Source organism: Sarcophilus harrisii, chromosome 2, assembly GCF_902635505.1.
Source record: "Sarcophilus harrisii chromosome 2, mSarHar1.11, whole genome shotgun sequence".
In the NCBI taxonomy this organism is placed as follows: Eukaryota; Metazoa; Chordata; class Mammalia; order Dasyuromorphia; family Dasyuridae; genus Sarcophilus; species Sarcophilus harrisii.
Window position 1 is genome coordinate 98,039,252 of NC_045427.1, and position 7,614 is coordinate 98,046,865.

General features: G+C 33.1%; 1 non-coding gene across 1 annotated transcript; it reads right to left on the minus strand.

Moving 5' to 3' along the window:
• Window positions 1-5,879: 5,879 nt before the first annotated feature.
• Window positions 5,880-6,045, minus strand: LOC111718877. The gene has a single exon (XR_002769273.1). It is a non-coding gene; the product is annotated as a U1 spliceosomal RNA (small nuclear RNA).
• Between the last annotated feature and the right edge of the window lie 1,569 nt (window positions 6,046-7,614).

Here is a 7,614-nt window from a genome sequence, read left to right on the forward strand (position 1 = left end):
CCCTATAAAAGAATTTATAGACCCGAAAAGCTAGATTGACAAAGAGGCTTATTATGGGGTTTGGAAGTATAGTTAAGGAAATGGGTGAAGGTAGAGATAAGAAGGGCACCGGAAACAGAATTCCAGTAGACAGAGATCCCTAGCATGCCAGGAGTAAGGCTGGCATGTTTGGAACCTCTGCAAAGAGAGGATTCCAGCTTAACTCTTTTATAATGAGAGATTTAGCTAGAGGGGCCTTTGGGTGGAGACCCAAGTTGGCTCAGATCTGGGTGGGGCTGGGACAGGCCTGGATCTTCTACTGGAATTCAAAGGGACCAGGATTTGTGAATCAAAAGGTCCTGGATTGATAATGCATCAACTAGGAGGGGTTGGGAATCAAAAAGAAAGGAATAGATCAATTCTTAAAAGGGACCACACCTGCATCATTAAGTGTCTGAGATCAGATTTGAACTCTGATCCTCCTGATTTCAGGATTGGTACTCTATCTACTGAGCCACCTAGCTGTGCCTAAATTCCTTTCTCTTAAAGCAATATACAAGTACAAACTTCTTATGTACAAGTCATAATCATCAACATATTTATACCATCACTGTCAATCAAAAAAAAAAAGTCTTGTATTTTTTTAAATCTCAGATATTTATTGTACTCTAAATATGTGCAAAACATCACCTTATTATCTGTTGGGGAAAGGCTAAGCAAGCTATGCTACATAAATATAATAAAAAATATCAAAAATACCATAAAAATAGAGCAAGCATATGCAGAATATAAGAAGGTGCTATAGAAATATCATTATGATTGAACTGTGGGACCATCATCAGGGGCATTGTTAGGATCAGATGGTAAACTGTTTTCTCAGATAGGATCCTCAGGGAAGCTAATGAGTCATCCATCAACTCTTTCGCATTCTGCTGCACACATAAGCTAACCCTAGTTCTGATAAGAGACTTAGGTATTTGTATAGCTGTCAATTAAATCTTTCAGCTTCAGTCCCATCCACTAGGAAGTCTTTTCTGTCTCACAGCTACCAATCAAAAAGGCTGTCTATTCAGCAGCTTTATCTTAGTAAGAAATTTAACTAAGTTAAATTAATAAGGTAAAAGTATTACTCCTAAGCAACTTAGATAATATATTCTATTAGAACCTGTGACTTGGAAATACTTCCTGGACTGGATTTACCTCTTTTTGTTATCTACCAGCCCAAGGACAAGTTATTCAGGAAGTTGGGTCTAACTTTTTTAGGTTTACTCTTCCCCCATAGGAGGATAAACAGTTTAACCTTAATGAGCAATGAAACTTGAAATCACCTACCTAACAAAATTGAGTATAATCCTTCAGGGAGAAATAGATATTTAATAAAACACAAGTACGTTCAGGCATTCTTCATGAAAATGGTAAGGTCTCTAATGTCAGGTAATTGATAAAAATTAATTGCTCTCCAGAATGATTGGATTTGTTCACAGTTCCACCAACAATGTATTAGTCCCAATCTTCCCACATCCCCTCCAATATTCATCATTATCTTTTCCTGTCATCTTAGCCAATCTGAGAGGCAGTATGTAGTGATATCTCAAAGTTGCCTTAATTTGCATTTCTCTGATCAATACTGATTTAGAGTACCTTTTCATATGACTAGACATAGATTCAATTTCTTCATCTGTAAATTATTTGTTTATATCCTTTGACCATTTATCAATTGGATTATGGCTTGAATTCTTATAAATTTGAGTCAATTCTTTATATATTTTAGAAATGAGGCCTTTATCAGAACATTTGAATGTAAAAATGTTTTCCTAGTTTATTGCTTCCCTTCTAATAATGAAAACACAGATTAAAAGCTAATTGGAAACTATAGATTCTAAATATAAAGAATGAGTGGGTCAAACAACAAATCATAAAAACAATCAATTTCTTTAAAGAAAATAAAAATGAGTTAACATTTGTGGCATTTAATTTGTGGGATGTGAGATAAAATTTGTGGGATGCACCTAAGAAGTACTTAGGGGAAAATATATGCCACTAAATGTGTACCTCAACTAAAGTGAAAAAAAGCAGATGAATTGGGCATAAAGCTAAAAAAAACTAGAAAATGAACAAATTAAAAAAACCTCATTAAACACCAAAATAGAAATTCTGAAAAATCAAAGGTGAGATTAATAAAACTGAAAGTTAAATAAACCATTTTTATTAATAAATAAAAATAAGAATGGGTTGAAAAACAATAAAATCAATAAACCAATCAATAAATCAATAAAATTGATTAATCTGATTTTTTAAATTAGAAGAAAAGCAAATTACTAGTATCAAAAGTGTAAAGGTGAATATACCACCAATGAGAATGAAATTAAAGCAATTATTAGGGGTTATTTTGCCCAATTATATGCCAGAGGAAATATAATGATCTAAGTGAAAAGGATGACTATTTACAAAAACATAAACTATTCAAATTAACAGAAGAGGAAGTAAAATACTTAAATAACAAGATCTTAGAAAAAGAAATTGCATAAATCATCAATGAGCTCCTTAAGGAAAAAACCTCAAGACTAAATATATTTAGAGGTGAATTCCACCAAAAACGTAAAGAACAATTAATTCCACTACTATGTAAATTATTTTTTAAATAAAGAAGGAGCCTTATCAAATGTTATGTCAAATTATGACATAAATATGATTTTGATACCTTTCCAAATCATGGAGAGTAAAAACAGAGAAAAACAACTATCAACTAATATAAAAAATTTAAATAAAATACTAGTAAGGACCTAATAGCAATATATTACAAAGATTATGCCCTATGACCAGATAGGATTTATACCAGGAATGCAAGGCTGATTCAATATTTGGAAAACTATGACCATAATTGACATGGTGACATGTCAATATCAAAACAATATCTATATCAATAACTAAAAAAACCCACAAAATCATATGATTTTATCAATCTTTGCAGAAAAAGCCTTTGACAAAATACAACACTCATAGCTATTAAGAAAATTGGAATAAAGATCCCAGCTTTTGGGATAAGAACTTACTGTTTGATAAAAATTGCTGGGAAAATTGGAAACTAATATGGCAGAAACTAGGCATTGATCCATACTTAACGCCGTACACCAAGATAAGGTCAAAATGGGTTCATGACCTAGGCATAAAGAATGAAATTATTAATAAATTAGAGGAACATAGGATAGTTTACCTCTAGACCTGTGGAAGGGGAAGGTTTTATGACCAAAGCAGAACTAGAGATCATTACTGATCACAAAATAGAAAATTTGATTATACTAAACTGAAAAGTTTTTTGTACAAACAAAACTAATGCAGACAAGATTAGAAGGGAAGCAATAAACTGGGAAAATATTTTACAGTCAAAGGTTCTGATAAAGGCCTCATTTCCAAAATATATAGAGAATTAACTCTAATTTATAAAAAATCAAGCCATTCTCCAATTGAAAAATGGTCAAAGGATATGAACAGACAATTCTCAGATGAAGAAATTGAAACTATTTCTAGTCATATGAAAAGATGCTCCAAGTCATTATTAATCAGAGAAATGCAAATTAAGACAACTCTAAGATACCACTACACACCTGTCAGATTTGGCTAAGATGACAGGAAAAATAATGATGATTTTTGGAGGGGATGTGGGAAAACTGGGACATTGATTCATTGTTGGTGGAGTTGTGAACGAATCCAACCATTTTGAGAGTAGTTTGGAACTATGCTCAAAAAGTTATCAAACTGTGATACCCTTTGATCCAAGTAGTTACTACTGGGATTATATCCCAAAGAGATTATAAAAGAAGGGAAAGGGACCTGTATGTGCACGAATGTTTGTGGCAGCCCTTTTAGTAGTGGCTAGAAACTGGAAACTGAATGGATGTCCATCAGTTGGAGAATGGCTGAATAAATTGTGGTATATGAAAATTATGGAATATTACTGTTCTGTAAGAAATGACCAACAGGATGATTTCAGAAGGGCCTGGAGAGACTTACACCGAATCTGATGCTAAGTGAAATGAGCAGGACCAGGAGATCATTATATACTTCAACAACAATACTAGATGATGACCAGTCCTGATGGATCAGGCCATCCTCAGCAACGAGATCAACCAAATCATTTCTAATGGAGCAGTAATGAACTGAACTAGCTATACCCAGAAAAAGAACTCTGGGAGATGACTAAAAACCATTACATTGAATTCCCAGTCCCTATATTTATGCACACCTGCATCTTTGATTTCCTTCACAAGCTAATTGTACAATAAGTCAGAGTCTGATTCTTTTCGTACAGCAAAATAATGTTTTGGTCATGTATACTTATTGTGTATCTAAGTTATATTTTAATATATTTAACATCTACTGGTCATCCTGCCATTTAGGGGAGGGGGTGGGGGGGGTAAGAGGTGAAAAATTGGAACAAGAGGTTTGGCAATTGTTAATGCTGTAAAGTTACCCATGTATATATCCTGTAAATTAAAGGCTATTAAATAAAAAAAAAAAAAAAATAAAGTGTTCCATCTAGCAAAAAAAAAAAAAAAAAAAAAAAAAAAAAAAATTGGAATAACAAAGCCAGTGGAGGCTTTGTTAAAATGGTAAGTAGTATCTATTTAAAATGAAGAGCAAACATTATCTATAAAAGAAGATAAACTTGAAGCCTTTCCAATAACATCAGGAATGGAATAAGAATGTCCATTCTCATCACTCATTGTACTAGAAATGCTAGCCACAACAATAAGACAAGAAAAACAAATTGAAGGAATAAAAATAGGCAATGAGGAAACTAAACCACCTTTTTTTTTTTTTGCAGACGATTGGATGATCCTAGAATCCTAGAATCCTAGAAATCCTAGAAATCAACTAAAAAGTTAGTTGAAACAATAACAACTTTAGCAAAGTTGAAAGATATAAAATAAGCCCACAGAAATCATTAGTACTTCTTTATATCATCAGCAAAGCCCAGCAGGAAGAGCTAGAAAGAGAAATTGTATTTAAAATAACAAGACAAAATAAAATACCTAGGAGTCTACCTGCCAAGACAAATCTCAAGATTATATGAACACAATTGCAAAATAAAGACAGATCTAAAAAACTAAAGAAATATTAATTGCTCATGGGTAGGCAAAACCAAAATAATAAAAATGACAATTCTACCTGTTAGTTTATTTATTCAGTACTATACTAATCAAACTAACAAAGAGTTTATAGAGCTCGGAAAAAAATAATAACAAAATTCATCTGGAAGTACAAAAAGTCAAGAATGTTAAAGGAATCAACCAACATTATTAAAAGGAAGGCAGGGTAGCAATTCAAGATTTCAAACTATATTACTAAGATAATTTGATACTGGCTAAGAAATATAGTAATGGATCACTAGAATAGATTAGGTCATCATATACATAATTGATCATAATTTAGTGTTTGAGGAACCTAAAAATCCCAGTTTTGGGGAAAAAGAAAAAAAAATTGCTGAGAAAACTGGAAAGCAATTTGGAATAAACTAGGTATAGAACACATCTTATACCATATAAGGCCAAAAATGACTAAATGATTAAGATATAAAGGGTGATGGTGTATGTAAATTAGAGGAGTATCAAAAAATTTACCTGTAATATCTGTGGATAAGGAAAAACTTTATGACCAAATAAGAGATAGCAAGGATCAGGAAGTAAAATACATAATTTTGATTACATGAAAATAAAAAGTTTATGCACAAACACAGAATTTATGTAGTCAAAATTAGAAGCCAAACAGGAAAGTGATGGGAAAAAATTTATATTGTTTCTCTGATAAGTCTTATTTCTCAAATATATAGGAAACAGCTAAATTTGTAAAAATAAGAGCTTTTGTTTTGTTTTGATTTGGTTTCCTTTGAACGTCAGAAACAGGGGAGAGTGTGAATACAGTCCCCCCACTATCACAAATTATGCAGTTGAATTTCCCCTCATTTAGGGAAATCCCAGGGGTTAGCCCATCCTGACCACAATGGATAAGCCATACCCTGGGGAAACCACCTTCATGATCATGGAATCACCCTTGCCAGGTAAGTATAAAATAAGAGCTTTTTATAAAAAAATGATCAAAGCATATAAATAGCAAGTTTTCAGAAGAAGAAATCAAAAGTATCAATAGTTACATGAAAAAACACATAAATTTGTAACATATTATAGTTTTAGTTTTTTAGGGTTTTTTTTTTTTTTTGGTCATTTCTTTGGAGCCATGCAGGTAGTTCTCCTCTTTCCAAGAGTCTGGCACTGCCCAGGAGGATCCCCCTTTTTTTGAAAGAAGATTAGAATCCAGGATTCTTGTATTTAGGGTTCTTAGAAAGACTGACACTGACACATCTCTCTCCATTTTCCTCTTTTTTTCTAGTACAATCCCCTTTCCAACTCTAGTATCTTTTTTATATTGTAATTTATATAATTTATTTTTCATATTATCACAATAAAATCAAATTATATCTGCACTAAGTATACCCATAATAGAAATATAGTTGTCTTTTACCTTTTTATGGTTATAAATATTAAGGATCATGCCTAAGTGAAGGGGTAGGTCAATTTTCTGAGTCTCCACAGCTGTGAACATCTGAAGGAGTTGCAAAGCAGCCTTTACAGACACAGGTGTTGCTTGTGGAATGGGAATGAAATAAATTGGAGGCAGATGGAAGAAGAGAGAGGTCAGCCAACTCAACTGCCTCTCAGTCTCTTTGTATCATCATCATCCTCTCACATGAAGAGTTCCAGTCTACAGGTCTGAGTTAGACAACTTCAGCAGCCACTGGCAGATGGCTCCTGTCTCACAACATATAAACATTAATATTCCAAGCCTAAGGTTAAAACTTGGGGTCCAAGAATACTTCTCTTGTGTCCTAGGCATAAAAGCAAGTTTCTCTCATATATATATAAATATAATCAAAGACAGCTATTCAATAGCTTTTTATTATGTGAGAATGTCCTACATGAGAATCCAATCCATTTTGAGTTCTTCTGTTTTTTCAGCATCTGCGCGGTAATGGGGGACAAGGGGGAGAGGAGACTACGGATAGGAAGGTGGACTGCCAAAAGATATTTTGATTCCCTTTATATTCCTTTTTATAGCACAAAGGGAGATCTTCTCTCATATGGTCTGTCCCATCACATTGTGAACTGACCAGTTCATATTGACAGGCATCTTTTGAAGTCAAGGAGATGTAATTAGAAAATGTATTGGTCCTCTTAAAGGTTGTACTAGAGGAGGTATTCATATTTGCCAGAAGGAGATGGTTTCAAAAGTACCAAAGAAAAGTTTGTTTCCTTTTAAGTTCTTTAAGTAGATCGGGGCCTCCCTTTATCACCTCTCTACAAAGATATACTAAAGGTTTGATAATACTCTTCAAATATTTGAAGTATTGGCATGTAGAATACTCATTAGGTTTATCCTAATCTTATCTGTTAATCCCCCTAAAGGGACAACCAAAGGTAGAACCAAGAACAATGTGGAAAATGAAGGCTCAATGTAAAAAATTACTTTATAATAATTAGAACTGTTTAAAAAATGAACTAGGCTGCCTCTCTCTATATGTAGTGGTTTCTCCATTACTAAGTTCTTCAGAAAGAAGCTAGATGATTGCAAGAGATACTT